Here is a 17347-nt window from a genome sequence, read left to right as displayed (position 1 = left end):
ACAGGTTTGTTTTTTTATATACAAGTTGTGATACACGAAGTGTGGGACTTGTATAATACTGTTTACCGAAAGTGTATAATGGCTTTAACTAATTAATTTAGTTATATTGCAATCTTTTCTATTGTTCTGGTAATCATACTTTCGTTATGTATAGCTACTTATTGTACAAAGCAACTCCATGAAATTGAGTCTTGGTTTCAACAACCTTGTTCAAGATTCTTCAGACATAATAGTGCATCAAACTCAAATGAGTTGGCAGACTTGTGAATTTGTTTTACCGTACTTCAAGTAAGAGTGAGTGAAGTGATTTTCCTGACGCAAACAATAAGTAGACCGCCATTTTAGAATTGCGAGTTCTGAAGAAGGAACAAAATCGCTTCACTTTTACAATTTGCGTGAGGTATACGAACCGGGCCTTTAGCAATTGGCCTTTAGTAAAAACAAATAATCCTGTGTAGTAAAAACAAACATCCGGTTTCGTTAAGGAGTGATTGCTTTGATTCGTGATATTATATTTTACTGTATAAGAAACAGGTAATAGCCTATACACGATAAAGCTCGTCATATTTTGATAACCATAAATCTTCGACAAAATGTGACTCAAGCTACATACCTATTAATTTGTACAGTAAAGCCTACCTATATGATAACATCATCTAGATGCGCTCATAGTAAAGAGACAGCATACGAGGGTCAATTCGCGGCACACGACGACATAGCATGACCTTAAAGATGGACTATAACAGATTATTGATATAGCCAATATTACTATTTTTGTACAAGAAATGTAAAATAAGGACTGATATTTTAGTAGTATTCAATAAAACCTTTACCTTCATGCAAAAAAAACACAAATTCGCGCGGCGTACTCCGACCCAGAAAACTCAGTTTCGGCAAAAGCCGGTGACCCACGAACCATTCATACACAGTGTGTGACGTCACACCACGTACCGAAGCTCTGTACACAGTGTGTCAGGTCGATCGTGTGCGTGCATTTTACATGTACATTGAATGTGGAATAACATCGGACACTATAGGCTGCATTTTTTTGACACAAAAAAACAGCAAAACTGTCCGATGGCAGCGGGTCTTGGGAAAACCACAGTATAGATGAGGAAAAGGCATTTCAGGGAGGCACTTCAGAGGAAAGTGAGGGCTCTAGCGATAAGGGGAGCTCACCGGACGAGAGAGAAGCCGAAGACGTGTTATGAGTGCATGTAGTTAACCAGCCCGGGGACGATGATCGTCAGGCCGAAGACGATGAGCCAAACCTTGATGATCGACGGCTAAAGACAGACTGGTAAGGCCACAAAACGTTTCATGAATTATACTGAATGATGCTTCGTTTGATCAGTTTATTTCTGCCCCCAAAAACAGTTGAAGGCTATCCTTGACTAAATTAAAACATGAACGAACATGATGGACAAGGTTTATTGTTTACCTCCATTCACGTTTTAATACATGTATGTGAACAACACATGCACTGACTTAGGCAGTAGAAATGTGAGGGGAGGGGTAATTTTTGTCTTGCGTTTTTACTTTGTTGGCAAAATTCATACATTATCAATTTAAACTGATATTGTAGATAACCTATGTTGTTGTTTTTCTCCACCAAGTAACTGCGTGGTGGTTGACACATGTGCATCTACACAAATATCTCATGTACATGTATGTAACTGCTACTTTGGATTATGATTGCCTTCTGGCATAGGTATAGTTTTAAAGCAATTCAGGTACACACATGCAATATTAACACTTCACCATGCAAACCAAACATCTGTTGTTAATAATTTTGTATGAATTCTTTTGTTTTGTTTTACAGAAAACACTGCAATGATGATTATCAGCAAGTGGTGAGCTTAGGACTATCTTGTCCGTTCAACCGCTGCCACTGACATCATGTTTGATGGCAGCAACACGAAGGACGTTTCCAAACCCTCGTGTACAGTACAGTTGGAAGGATTTTCGTATCCACCAACGGATTAGGCAGCTTTGCTTTGGTTTATTTGTCTTCAGTCGTAACAATTTTCCAAGTTATAATGATCCGGAGGGAGTGAGAAATAATTTGATAAGCCATAATAATTTACGTAGAAATGTATATTATTTCATTTTGTTTCTTTCAGATGGGTGGGTGGTTCAAATTGATTAATTTAATTTGAACCACCCACCCCTCTGAAAGACACAAAATGTAAATTACTATGGCTTATAAAATTAGGTGTGTGGTTCAAATTGATTAATTTAGCACTTATGTGCAATAAACTTGTCCCTTGTTGTCAACAATACACTATGATTAACATGGTAACAACATTCAACTTGGTTAGCAGAAATATAAAAACAAAACAAAAAACAGAAGCCATGTACACCTCCATAATAACGACAACACTAAAACTGTATGTATTTGCAAACGACAATAGTTTATTTTTGAGTTTAAAATATCAAAGTTGAAAAAAAGGTTGCCTAGTGATAGCGAAATCATCTGAACATTCCGTCATCAAAAAAAGTTAACTATACAACCCTGTCAACGCCCCTCCCCCCCAAAAAAAGAAAACCTAAGCCATGTTATGTACCTAGTTAGCTGTGGTTCTCTTTGTAAATTGTAAATTAAGTTGTACATTAAAAGAATATAATAAAATCATTGTGTACAGACCATGTCATTCTGTTTTTAAACAAAGTTGATTGTACTACCCTGGTTACCCCCCCCAAAAAAAATATATATATAAAAAATAAAATAAAAACCCACATCAATGTGTACAAGCTAGGGCCCAATTTCATGGATCTGCTTACTGTAAACAAAGAATCGACTCTTGCGGAAGCAGGAAATTCTGTGCATACGTCAAGCGTGTTTCACGGGTTACCAGCAAATTTTGGCTTTTGCGGGTCATGGGTGCATACTTGGTTTATGCCAGGCATTCTACGCTTACAAAGTAAGCTCAGAAATTTAGCGTTTGGACGTAAGCAGAGAACAGTGATCATAAGCGCAGAATTTGGTGATGAACAGATCCATGAAACTGGACACAGGTCATTCTTTCTTCAAACAAAGTTGAACCCACTACCTTTGAACCCCCACCCCCCCCCCCCAAAAAAAAAAGCTGTTGCATCTTTTTCCAGCTGGTGAAGGTTGATATCAATGACACGGGGTTACACATCAGCTGCGGATGGAGTTGTTTTCATGTCTTGTCACCCTGCTGACAATGAACAAGTGCATTGTGCATGCATTCTATGCGTATCTGTTTAATGAAAAATAAAAAACAAAACCAAATAATCGTTATGTGGGATTTCTTGAAAATTTACAAGGCAGAAATACAATCTCGGAAGGTTTGACGTAACACCATGTACTGACAATCTCTCTTTGAGTTGGCGTAATTTTGAAAAGAACCTTACAGGAGTTAACGCAAAACCAGTACAAAAGGAGTCCACATGCAACAAAACCAAGGGGGCAGGTTTTCTTTATGTCTGATAGAAAACATGACCTCCAACCACCCCCCTCCCCCAGATCTACACCTAGTACAAAACTGTTCAGGTACAGATCGGGGTGGGGGGGGGGGTTCTTGCGATTCAACACCCCATCTGAAATTCTGAATGACCATGGATGGGCAATTATATGGATGGGAGTTTGAACATATTTTTGAGCTGTGCCTTAAAAAAAAAAGCGAACAATTCTTAGGCAGCTTTGGCAAAAACAATGTCCAGCAATCCAGTATAGACCAATATAAATACATGTCAGCGAGGCCAATAAACTGTTAACTGTAACAATAAACTTTTTAAATGGATTAATATAGTGTTCACACATGGTTGAGCATGAACATGCCAGAAAGTGTAAACCAGGGCATAAACATGCCTAAAGCACTTGGGTGGCTACATGAATTCATCACTCAACAGAGTCAATACACTATGTAGCTATTTTATGGTAGTCGGGTCAGATTCAGAGCATGCACATCGTGTCATTTGACAACAAGATGATTGTTCCTTGCATGAAAAGGGTAGAGATTGTTTACTATTTTTCTTATTACAATTACATGTACATGTATTGGGCCTGAATTAATAATGGAGATAGTTTCTCAGTAGTAGATTTTTAAAAATTATTAACAAGTACTTACCAGGCTTTTCTCCCTCTCTTTTCTGTAATGCCACTTGATTCTTTTGCTGTTCCACGGCCACTTGCGACCAGGGCCACGGCAGAGGGACCCCGCCGACGTCGTAGCATGCACAAGCAGCACTGGCTGGGGCCTGGTGGTAGAAGATCCCCCTGAATTCTCTCGATGCTTAGAGGTTTAAATTTCGGAATCGATCCAGGCTTCTTACACAAACTTTGAAACTTCTAGTGCATCCACAAACAACCAATTAATAGTCGGCAGTATTTATAGCTGATACATTAGAAACAAAAAGCTTCGTAGCACACACGCACGCCTATAGTGTGGATGAAAACGCATACACAACACACGGAGTAACATGGCGTAATCTTTGTTTACTCTCGTTGCTTCATGGGTATGACATCACCATTTTTTGACCGCGTTCATGACGTCCGCTGGTTTACAAATCCGCTTGGATTTCAGTGTTGGTTTAATAGCCGGGAACCAGTACAGGGCGGGAAATTTCAAAATCGAAGAATCGAGGTCAAATTTTTTCGGTCAAATTGTAGCCAAATTATTTGGAGAAAAACATGACCACAACAATGAATTGATAGCTGAACACAACATAAACAAGTTCTGATAGTGATTTTAATGTAGGAGTACCGTTATAGTCCATCTTTAAAGGAACACGTTGCCTTGGATCGGTCGAGTTGGTCTTTGAAAAGCGTTTGTAACCGTTTTTTATAAAATGCATATGGGTAGAAAATGTTGTAAAAGTAGAATACAATGATCCACACAAACATGCCTCGAAATTGCGTGGTTTTCTTTTTACCTCGTCGACTAACACGTCGGCCATTTATGGGGGTCAAAATTTTGACTCCCATAAATGGCCGACCATGTTAGTTCGTACAGTAGAGGGAAAACCACGCAATTTCGAGGCAAACTTGTGTGGATCATTGTATTCTACTTTTAAAACATCTTTCCAACCATATGCATTTTATTAAAAACGGTTACAAACGCTTTTGTTTTGACCAACTCGTCCGATCCAAGGCAACGTGTTCCTTTAACATGCTGCTCGGGGTTCCCCCCTCTATACCCTTGGAGAATTGTGCTATAAATAAGGAGTGCCGTATTACATAGTGACCCTAGGGACCCTTTTCCCCCCGACTCCACACCTCCAATCTAGAAAGAGGAAAGCCCCTGCTTGCAAACGTACGGGCCAGTGTGTGATAAACCCGACCGGGGTGACCGTCGGGCACCCCAGCACTGGAGCGTTTACTCCTAGCCGCCAATGGCGCCTCGACGGCCAACTGAGACCGGGTCTAATCAGATGGCCGCCGGTTAAAATCGACAAAGAGAAGGGTGGAAGATGAATCGAGTCATTCTTCATGGAGTTAAAGAAAACATGCTTCCAGTCGCTCACTGTTACCTAGAGCTAGTAGAGGGGGGGGGGAGCTACGACTGAGCAAGAGAGGTTTATAAAGAAAATATGAATAAGTGAAATAGAAAAAGACACATAGCAGAGAGAAGAAAAAACCTAGAGAGTGTTTGTTTGAGGAATCAATGTTACATGTTCGCCCTAAGGCTGACCCGGGGGTAAATGTTAAAGTTCGCTTAGCCAATGGGCATTCCTTTCAGATGGCTCCGTGTTCGTTTTCAAGCTTCACCTAGTGTGCTTCATTTCATTGGAAATCAAGGAATGAACTCCATCCAAACTGAAAAGCAAGTTTTGTAATAAATAAATAAAAAAATATAAAAAAATCAAGTAGCCCGGCACGTAGCTCAGCACCTAATTGTATCCCGGTACCTACATATAGCCTGGCACTTAAATATAGCCCAGATTCTGAAAGTAGGCCAACTCTGTACCTAAATTTATAAAAACAAAAACTGTGTCTGAAAGTAGCCCCAATCCTTCAGCCCATCACCTCAATTTCCCATAAGCCCTGTGCCTAAATGTAGCCTAGATCCCGTACATATGGAGCCTAATACCTTAATTGTATCCCAACCCTGTACCTAGCAAAGTATCATAATGTATGTCGGATGCACGGTGCCTATAAATGTAGCCCGGATCCCGTACATATGGAGCTTAATACCTTAATTGTATCCCAACCCTGTACCTAGCCAAGTATCATAATGTATGTCGGATGCACGGTGCCTAAATGTAGCCCGGATCCCGTACATTTGTTACCTGAAACATTAATTGTAGCCCAACCACGTACCTACCCCAGTACCATAATGTATGCTGGATGCACGGTGCCTAAATGTAGCCCAGATCCCATACATATGGAGCCTGAAACCTTAAATGTATCCCAACCCTGTACCTAGCCCAGTACCCTAATGTATGCCGGATGCACGGTGCCTAAATGTAGCCCAGATCCCGTACATATGGGGCCTGAAACCTTAATTGTAGCACAACCGCTGTACCTAGCCCAGTACCATAATGTATGCCGGATGCACGGTGCCTAAATGTAGCCCAGATCCAGTACATATGGAGCCTGAAACCTTTACTGTTTCCCAACCCTGTACCTAGCCAAGTACCATAATGTATGCCGGATGCACGGTGCCTATATGTAGCCCAGATCCCATACATATGGAGCCTGAAACCTTAACTGTTTCCCAACCCTGTACCTAGCCCAGTACCATAATGTATGCCAGATGCACGGTGCCTAAATGTAGCCCAGATCCCGTACATTTGGAGCCTGAAACCTTAATTGTATCCCAACCCTGTACCTAACTGCTGCTTGCTGGTCGCCAGCGCCTAAATGAAGCCCTGATCAAGTACATGTATGGAGCCGCTCTAGTACCCCAACGTTTTACCTAAATCTAGCACCTTAAATGTACCCGAAGCCGTGCACCCAAATGAAGCCCAGATCCAATACCTTTATGTAGCCTGAACCTAGTAACACGAAGGTACAGGGTTTGGGCTAATAGACTTCGGCTCGATTTCACAAAGCGTTAAAGTTCATCGAAAGGTAAATTGTCACTGGTACCATAGTGATTTGTGTTGTGACATCACACTTTACTTAGCAACTGTGATTGATTCGCAGTCAGGATCGATCTTACTCTTTGCAAATCGGCCCCTGGGTCCGTCCTGTAATTTAATAATTTCCAAATAAAAAGGGTTAACAAAAAATTACTCCTGGACAGATTTCTACAAATAGCGGTCAATTTGAACTGTGCGTTGTTCTATTTTGCGTAAATTCGAGAGATCTTCAAAAATCAATTTCACTTATTGTGTAAGAAAAAGCTATTCTGTTGCATGCTCCATGCGATTTAAAATCTGTTTTTATAATTTAAAATGCGAGGAAATCTGTAGTTGCGCCTATTCTGTTGAATGCCAATTTCGCAAGGCTAGAAAGAACCACTTATAAGTCAAGCTGAACAAAAAGCTTTTTAAATTTTCATTGCTGCAAGTGAAATTGGACGACAGTCTCAACCAAGGAGGCAAATTTACTTTAATTCGAATCAAAGAAAAAGAAATAGTCTGCAATTTGCCGAAAATATCCAGGGTAAATTATGTTCTGGAGAGATTTTGTATACGGCAATCCAGTTTCGGCAGATAATAATACTTCCTCTTTTTGTTTGGTCAGAGGACTTGACTAAAAACTTGTTCTGAAATCGATCATAATTAGGGCGTACCGATCGACTTTGAAAGACGAAAGAAACTCTTTTACTCTAACTGTCTCTTTAAGTTAATTCACCCCCATGTGACTGGCCAAATGACGAGGGAAATTGCAGCGGTCTGTTCGGCCATAGAACAATATATCAAACCATTGTGTAAATCTCTCTTAAAGTTTTAGATTGAAATTCACTCACCAGTGACAACTGCAGATGACTGTGTCCATAGTTCTAATCGATGAAAGTTAGGTTCAGTCTAAAACTTTAAGGGGTAAATGGTTTTCCAATACGGTTTAGTTGATTAAAGCTTTGGATGAGGTTGTCTCCGGTGATTTTGTGCGGGGACGTTTCTTAAATCTTCCCGTTAACAGGAATTTATTTTAGTGTTAGAACAATAAAATCAAAATGTTTTTGTCTTTGTAGCGGTTATTCAATCGGCACTTGCTGTTAACGACTCCCCGTAGTAATCTTGGAGAAAATATTTCAGCTTATTGACGACACTGGCTACACTTTTAGAACTCCAATTAGAGACAGAATTATTTATTGATTATCTCTCAATTTTTATTTGCAGTGAAATCACAAGATTCAGTTATTATCTTTTTAGTTCCAGTAATGACGTTCTGTCGGGCGACTGTTGTTATCAGAACCGAAATGCACTCTGTATTTTGACTGAAAACACCCCCATGTGTTCCCGCCGTGCGGTAAAATGATCGATGATATGTTAGAATTGCTGCCAGACACTATGATTTGTCTCCGGGTTGCGTTCTGTAAGAAGACATATTTTTTTTTACAGAGAGTTTGTGCAAGCCGGGAAATAAGAAGACGAAAAAAAAAATAGAATCGTATTGAGGGAAACAAGAAGAGCACAGGGCTCGAGGAGCTTTTGGGGGCGACTGATTGATAAGTTGGAGTAATAAAATGGCTGGGCAACAAACGTCACGACACCCCGAGGTATTACACAAAAAAAAACTCGACCGATGTTAGTCTCGCCGGTAGCTCCTTCAAGTTTCACGAGATGAAAGTCTTCTCATTAAACCAGTGCAACTTTCTTATCAAGCTGTAAATTTGGCCCCGGAGGGAGTGCACGGTGCAAGCGCGGGTGAGTAGTGACAGCAGAATACGGATATAATAATGTGCGACGTAAAAACAAGAAGAGGGGGAGAAGAAATAATAAAATGAAATTAAAATGGCGCGCAAAAAAGGGACGTAATTATGTTGGCGGGAAAATTGACGTACTTTGCTAATAACAAGGACTTTATTATAGAGAAAATGGACTCGTCTAATCGAATCAGAAGGGTTCCACAAACTGAATTAGCGGTTGTGACTTATGAAGTTACGTTTGAAGGAATGACATGACGATTGGTGCTCTCCAATCAGTCATAGTCTCTCACTATCAGGAGACAGTGAAGGAAATACAGCCTTAAAAAAAAACAGATTGTCTGAGAAGATAAAATTGAACATTCAACATACATGTTGAGTTATACTGTTGTGACTGAATCTGATTGCTCTTGACTACTCTCGAAGTTTGTTTTTTTCTAACAAGTTATTTGGCTTCTTCACTTCAACGACGGAACACTTTATACGCAGCAAATTTAAGAGGAGTATTAAAGCCCAAAACATATCAGATTCGATGCCATTTAAATGCGTTCACCAAAGTGCCAAGGCGGTTATACACAAACCAAGGGAATGTTATAGAGCTGCTGGTTGATTTCCAGATAGACATAAGATATCTTCTTTATGGGTGTGTCTGTGTGTGACCGTTCATCTCATTGCTTGCTTTAGCAACGCCATAGTTTGTTAAATCTAAGACATTCAATCCTGCGCTCACAGTATCCGGTGGCATAGCCGATACCAGATTGGGGATACCACGTAGTTTTTGCACATCCACCTTCAATATAAAGCGCACGGAATAGGGAGCAACATTCAAAACCCTTCCAATCTTCTTCATCAAAATAAAGCGCATGAAATACGGGGGCAACATTGAAAACTCTTCCAATCTTATTCATCAGATAAAGCGCATGGAATAGGGGGCAACATTGAAAACCCTTCCAATCTTATTCATCAGTATAAAGCGCATGGAATAGGGGGCAACATTGAAAACCCTTCCAATCTTCTTCATCAGTATAAAAGGCATGGAATAGGGGGCAACATTCAAAACCCATCTAATCTTCTTCATCAATATAAAGCGCATGAAATACGGGGGCAACATTGAAAACCGTTCCAATCGTCTTCATCAGTATAAAGCGCATGAAGTACGGGGGCAACATTGAAAACCCTTCCAATCTTCTTCACCCCCTCCCTCCCCCTCCTCCTCCATGATAAAAGACACCGGTGCTGTATTCAGCATGTGCTGTTGGAAACAGTGGCACTGGAATTTATAAATACAATATGTACAACTACATCGAGTGCAGCGCGTGTCGCCAGTGTATCTAATGTGATTTGCCATCATCAGAGGTTTGGGGGCTAATGCGGACGGGTTAATTGTGTTCAAAGTAACACATCAAACTTGTCGGCACGTACAGCGAATTACAGAACCGCATTTTACTTTTTGTCCTTGCCCTGCATTTTGCTTTCCCGTTCCTATCGTATTGATAGTAGATGCCGGGAATGTTTTAGTTTTAATTTTTTTTTTGGGGAGAGAACATAAATACGATAGAAGCGGGAGGGTAGACCACGGTGAACAATACGAAGGCTTATCCGTTAAGCAAGAAGAGGCATCAAATTAAAGCGAGAAACGCCTGCAGGCTTGTCATGTAGTCTATACTGAAATTCGCTACTCTCTTGGAACAAAATAATACTCAAAACAAAGTAAAAAAGAGAAAATGGGCTTATGTTGTAAGCACCGTCAGGTCACAGTTGACTGAAATAATGCCAAACGAGGTTTGTTTGATACAAGTGTCGGACAAAAAGGTATGTCGGACATGGGCAGACAAATCGATTTTGTCAGACAAAGTGGGTTGGACGTCATGCATTGTCATAGTAAGAAATGAAGAAACGTGCATCATGTGTTTGTATGGGTAATCTGATTGTCCTATTTCCCCCAGGATGCATTTCATGCGCAACTGAGTTTCACTTTAAGCCTTTAGTCCAATGATCTAGTTCACTGAGACGCAGAAAGCCTTTTGTTTTAAACAGAAGTGAGAAGTATGGGGGTTAAGAGCCTTTAGCCAAGGCTCAGGTCGGGTGCATTTGTAGTCTGTTTTACTGTTGTATACGCACGAGATTGCGACCTTGTGCTGCAGCAATTGCAGCATCCATTTTTACCGCCTTAATATCGAGGTTCCTTCAATATATCGATCTTATCCAGCAAATTGTTCCTTAACGTTCTGAGATTTGTCCCTGTACATGCTTTCATTTTGCTTCGTAATAGCAGGTCGATATACATACATACGACTGTGTTTGGGGCTACATTTAGGTCCGGGCTACATTTAGGTACATGTTTGGGGCTACATTTAGGTCAGGCTACATTTAGAGCTCGGGCTACATTATGGTGCCGCACAGGTTGTGTATGGGGCTTTAGTTATGCCTTATCTCTAAAAGGCACTGAACACATTTTGTAACTGTAAAAGACCGGTTTTCTCACTTGTTGTATCTCAACATGCATACAATAAAACGTCAAAATGCGAGCAAATGTTGAAGAAGAAAAACAAATTCACACGAAGTCGTGTGCTTTAGGATGCTTGATTTCGAGACATCTAAATCTAATTCTGAGGTATCGAAATCAAATTGGTGGAAAATAACTTCTTTCTCGAAAACTACGTCACTTCAGAGGGAGCCGTTTCTCACAATGTTTTATGCTATCAACCTCTCCCCACACTGTCGGAAATGCAACATCGTATTTTTGCAACAAAAATTAAGTCACAACCTGAAAATTAATTTCGGAGCTCTTGATCCTTTATAAATTTATACGGGGATCGCAGGCTACGCTGAACATAAATAGATAGTTTGTTAGTTTGTTATCATGCTGTCGTACAAAAAGATCCCCAGGTGTGAAATGCCATGAAATAAAATTGCTTTCATCTCGTTTGTATCTGCTATTGATATTTTCTTGTTGACATACAATTGGAATCCATGGAAATAAAGAATGGAAAATCTAGAACTCTAACTTAATAAGGCATTTCGGGTATGTATCGTATGCAGGTCTACAATCGTTCGTAATATCAAACATCAATGCCGCATGTTTTCCAATGCCACTATCGTGAGTAGGTCTCTTTATAATAATGCTTGAAGGTCTCGATCAGGAGGGTCGGAGATGGCATGCAGCATGGCAGATATTTTAGTTAAAAAAAAAAAGCTCGTGTTTCATGAACAAGCCAAAGACAGAGTCGGTTTCTATACACAGCTGACAGAAAATGATTTATTCTCATCATTTTTGGTTTCTATTTTGTGTGTGTCGGTGCTTTCGCTTTTGGTTTTAAGGCTGTATTTAGTCCACTTGCAAATCAATCGCCTTTCTTAAGCAAACATACCGGTGATACGTCGTTTTGATAACCGAGAACAGTTAAAGGAACACGTTGCCTTGGATCAGTCGAGTTGGTTTTTGAAAAGTGTTTGTAACCGTTTGTTGTAACCGTTTGTTGTAAAATGCATATGATTAGAAAGATATTTTTAAAGTAGAATATAATGATCCACACAAGTATCACTCGAAATTGCGTGGTTTTCCTGTGTACCTCGTCAAAAAACACGGGAGTCAAGCTTTTGACTCCCATTTTTGAATCCCATTAAAGGCAGACCGTGTAAGTTCGCAAAGTAAAAGGAAAACCACGCAATTTCGAGGCAACTGTGTGTGGACCATTGTATTCTACTTTTAAAACATCTTTCTAACCATATGCATTTTATAACAAACGGTAACATTTGTTTTTTCAAAGACCATCTCAACCGATCCAAGGCAACGTGTTCCTTTAATTCTGTTCCTTTTCTTTGACTGTTAACCTTAAACTACTCTGTTTGCTGTTACATTATGCACGTTGTACAATGCTTATTTGCTTATACAGTATGGACATAAATGTGAATTGAATTTAAATCATCAGTCAAGTTGCTGAGATGGACGCACGTAACTTTGCCAACCGGTCAAAACACCCGGATCCATTTTGTTTAAAACCTTATACAATTGGGATTTTGAATGTGTTGTTGTTTACTTGAAGGCACTTGACACTATTGGTAATTGTCAAAGGCCAATCTTTTTACTTGGTGTATCTCAACATACGCTTAAAAAACAAACCTGTGAAAATTGGAACTCAATATTGATCGTCTAAGTTGAAAGAAGATAAAAGCCACCCTAGTTGTCTGCTTTCAGATAATTAAATTCGAGACCTCATCCCTCGAATTTTATTTCAAATATTTCAGTGAAAACCAATTATTTAGCAAAAACTACGTTACTTCAGAGGGAGTCGTTTCTCACATTGTTTTAATAATATCATCAGCTCCCTTTTGCTCGTTGCCAAGCAAGTTTCTATGCTAAAACTTATTTTGAGTATTAGCCAATAGTGTTCAGTTCCTTTAAAGGAACACGTTGCCTTGGATCGGACGAGTTGGTCTATAAAAAGCGTTTGTAACCCGTTTTTCATAAAATGCATACTATTGGCAAGCTGTTGTAAAATTAGAATACAATGATCCACACACATTTGCCTCGAAATTGCGTGGTTTTCTTTTTACTTTGCGTACTAACACGATCGGTCATTAATGGGAGTCAACATTTTTACGCCCATAAATGGCCGACGGTGTTTGTCGACGAATAAAAGGAAAACCACGCAATATCGAGTGATACTTGTGTGAATCACTATATTCTACTTGTAAAATATCTTTCTAATCATTTTATAACAAACGGTTACAAACGCTTTTGAAAGACCAACTCGACCGATCCAAGGCAACGTGTTCCTTTAAAGTGAATAGCCATGAAAACAAAACAGTAAATAATTATGAAACATAAGAGTCATCCCCTTTGAGAACGACAAAATTTTCTTCCGGTGATATTCACTTTAAAATCAGTAGATATAAAGACCCACATAATCTAGTCTCTAGCCTTTTCAAAAATATACCGCAAACACAATTATCCACAGTGTGAACGGCTTTGTCTTCAGCCGGGGGCAGGAATAAAAGGAAATCCAGTTACTTGAGCTAAAGATCCAATTATTGTCTGATTAGGAGTCAACATGGCCGCCGGATTAGTACTGGTATCACACAATATTAATGAGTTATTTTCACACAGTTTCGAGCTGGTCAACCCCTGGATGCAAAAGCTGACTTCGTTATAATGTTGAAGTGTGTTGGGTAATTTGTTGCAAACCGTAATCTTGAACCTTCGAAGAGGGCACCACATGTCTCTGTGTTCACGTCTGAAGACCATAGCGTGTATAACATGAATACATATGTGTTATTCATTTCATATTATTTACTCTTTAACATTGCATTAAAACAGCTGCTTGTCCGTTCCTATCTTGTTTCCAGCTAACTAAATTCTTCAGCAGTTATAGGGTATTGCCATGAAAAGCAAAGTGTAAATTTAGTTTTTTGAACCAGTGGTTCGTTCCAATTAAATGTAGATGTATAAATAAAAAACTAACCTGTAAAAATTCCATTTGAAAATAACGGTCACGGTTTTAAGATATCGCCGAAACTCTAAAGTGAATATTATGTCCACAGAGAAAGAGAAGTCCCTCATATGAATAAACGATCTGCGAAACGTTTCTGAAACTAAACGCTTCTCAGAGTCACATTTTGGATACATAACGGATCTTGTTTTACAACTACATTGCTTCGAAATGAAACGTCTCGCAAAATGATTTTTTTTTCTATCGAAAGCTTCTGTATGTTTGTTTCTAAAGGATAGTTTTATTGCAATAAATTTTAATTTTAGTTTCTAAAAGTGACTTCCCTTGTATGATAAAACGTTCAATGTTGTATTCCTTGCCTTGCTGTTCCTTTCAACCTGTTTAAACTCAAAGGGAACGTGATCTAGGAAAAAATCAAAGAAATGCTGAACGCGAAACCGTGATATTCAAACATTTTGGTATATCTTTTTTTCTGTTTTAAAATGTCTTCTAAAATGCGTCTCGATGTAATATAAAACTGTAATTATTGTTCATGACACGCATGTTGCATCCATTCATTCTTGCTGAATATTCCCGTGACGTTTTGTTCCCATTGTTGTTTCTCCCTTGACGTTCTGTTCAGTGGCCATCCCTTGTCTCTTTGTCTTTCCCGTACCCTTTGGTAAATCTCACATATTAAATTCCAAGCTCAAAGGCCAGCCATTGTCGCTAATTTCGTGCACGTGCTGCACGGCGAAATCATTTTTCTAAAAATCACTTTTAAATTGTGGTCTCTTCACTGTAAAAGCTCGCAGGTACGGATTGAGACCTTGATTGGTTGTCGCAGGGGAGCCTCGTGACCCACTTTATGCCGTCCCAGAGTCCCGGAACCTCAGAACAGAAATTTAATTTTTTTTTTTTAGTCCAATTCAATGTCGCTTGGGCAAAGTTTTTTGGGTCGCCATAACACAGACTCCAGGGCCAATTTGCATACAGATGATTCAAAAGACAACCATGCTCGGAACCTTTCTGCTAAGCAAAAAATATGCAGACTACCAGTCACAAATTGTACTTGTGATATGGTACTTTCGCTGGTAACCATGTTCTCGTGACCATAATATTGTTGTGCTTAGCTACTTGTTTGTGCTTAAGCACAAGTCGGACACGGATGTTTTAGAGTGTAGGTAATTAATTGTACTGTGCCTTTTGATAATAGAAGCATGTATTTGTCTCACGGCCTTCGTACGTCTTAAGAAAGATATTTTGGTCATCGCATGTTTCTCATTTGAAGAAAAAGAAAGTAATTTTTGCTTGCGTTTTTTTTTTTTCTTCAATATTTCCTAAACCAATGGCCAACTCTCTAATGGTTACCAAACCAAACATGTTTCTCTTGTTCTTGTCATATTCTGAATGTGTTGCCAAATCCAATTATTGTCTCATCATACGAACATTTCCCTCTTAAATTCTCGCCTATATTCCCCAAATGAAAGGTAAGCCTTTTTGGCAAAAGTAAACAAATAATTTCATGAGAAATGATTTGCATTCCGTGGCTTGTTGTTAGAAACCTGCAAATCATAATGTGTATTCCTTATACGCCTAACTTTTCCACAACTTGTGTTTTATAATCAAATCAAAGAGACCTTGCGCGAAGTAATTTTTCCCTTGGCACTTCGCAGCGAACATTGTGAAAATAAGGACGCCAAAGCATACTTCAATGATTTTTCAGCAGTGGGCGTGCAATTCTGTTCAAGCCAAGTATTAAAGCGGCCTTCTGCACGGATCTGATGTGGAAACACACCCCTCGGCTTTGTTTGATAATTTAAGTTATTGGATTAAGTCTCGGATTTACTAGTTAGCCACAATATCAAGGGATTATGTCAGGGAATTATGTATTGGGTTAAATAAATATTGAACTGTTGTCACATCATCTTCATGGTTAGGAAATTTTACCCAAAACAAGAATTCATGACGGGCCATTATTTTAGATTGTAGTTTTTTGTGTGACACCTGTTTTAAACCTAAGCTCACAGCTAACTAACCATTCTACAAATTCAAATATGTTTTGGACTCATTGTTTGCTAGTTTTCAACATTTTCTATATTATGCATATTTGCATGAGCCAGCTGGTGTGACATACATCGCGCAGAACCAACCGGACTAGAAACTGCCCAGTTGAGGTGCTCACTCTCTTCCCGGTGTGGTGGTTTCAGTCTTCCGCCGTGTTCAGTTTCCCGGGTGACGTAGCCGGACATTTCAGCACGTTGTTCGACCGGTTTCAGTCTTCCGCCGTGTTCAGTTTTCCGGGTGACGTAGACGGACATTTCAGCACGTTGTTCGACCGGTTTCAGTCTTCCGCCGTGTTCAGTTTTCCGGGTGACGTAGACGGACATTTCAGCACGTTGTTCGACCGGTTTTAGCTTTCCGGCGTGTTCAGTTTTCCGGGTGACGTAGTCAGACAAAAATACCGCCGCGAGTACCCTGGCGAGTACTGTAGTTCAGCGAAATAAAAATAAATAAATAACTAAATAAATAAAAATTAAAAAAACGGTATTAAATAAATTTAATAAACTAAACCAGAATAATAAAAAAATTATTCTGCTTCTCTGACGGTCCTTCGGTATATGAACCACTGGTTAAATACAGGATAATTTGCTTGGTCTGCACTACAAATTCTCTATACGACCCACGCGTCCGCCGCTCGTTGTACTCCTGGACGCCGCCATGACAGCTACCGGAGAGTAACACGGATGACTCGATACGGCACTAAACGTGGACTACTTTCGCTTGCTGCGCGCAGGCATTGCATGACGTAATGTTTACGTATTTGGTCATTCGGACAACTGAACACGGCGGAAAGTTGAAACCGCCACACCGGGCAAGCGGAGTGGATAAGAGAAAATAATTTACATAATTCATTTCCAGTCAGATACAGATACATTCTCAGCGAATTGCGATGTTCCTTCAGAGCCACCATACAATGAAACCGGGGGGTGCCTCAAAGGTGCTATTTTACAATATATATATACCTTCAAAAGATTATCCAGCTGAAACATTGCATGTATTCAAGCTGAGATATAACATTCTAAATTTCATGTAATCAAAATGTAACGTCGGTTTAATTTAATTGTG

General features: G+C 39.6%; 1 protein-coding gene across 1 annotated transcript in view; it reads right to left on the bottom strand.

Annotated features, from left to right (window-relative positions):
• Positions 1-17347, bottom strand: part of LOC139934825 (probable G-protein coupled receptor CG31760) — a 167886-nt gene that overhangs the window by 69829 nt on the left and 80710 nt on the right. The gene's annotated exons all lie outside the window — the stretch shown is intronic.

The sequence above is a fragment of the Asterias amurensis genome, chromosome 3, assembly GCF_032118995.1.
Source record: "Asterias amurensis chromosome 3, ASM3211899v1".
Classification (NCBI taxonomy): Eukaryota; Metazoa; Echinodermata; class Asteroidea; order Forcipulatida; family Asteriidae; genus Asterias; species Asterias amurensis.
This window is presented reverse-complemented; position numbering and strand designations above follow the sequence as displayed.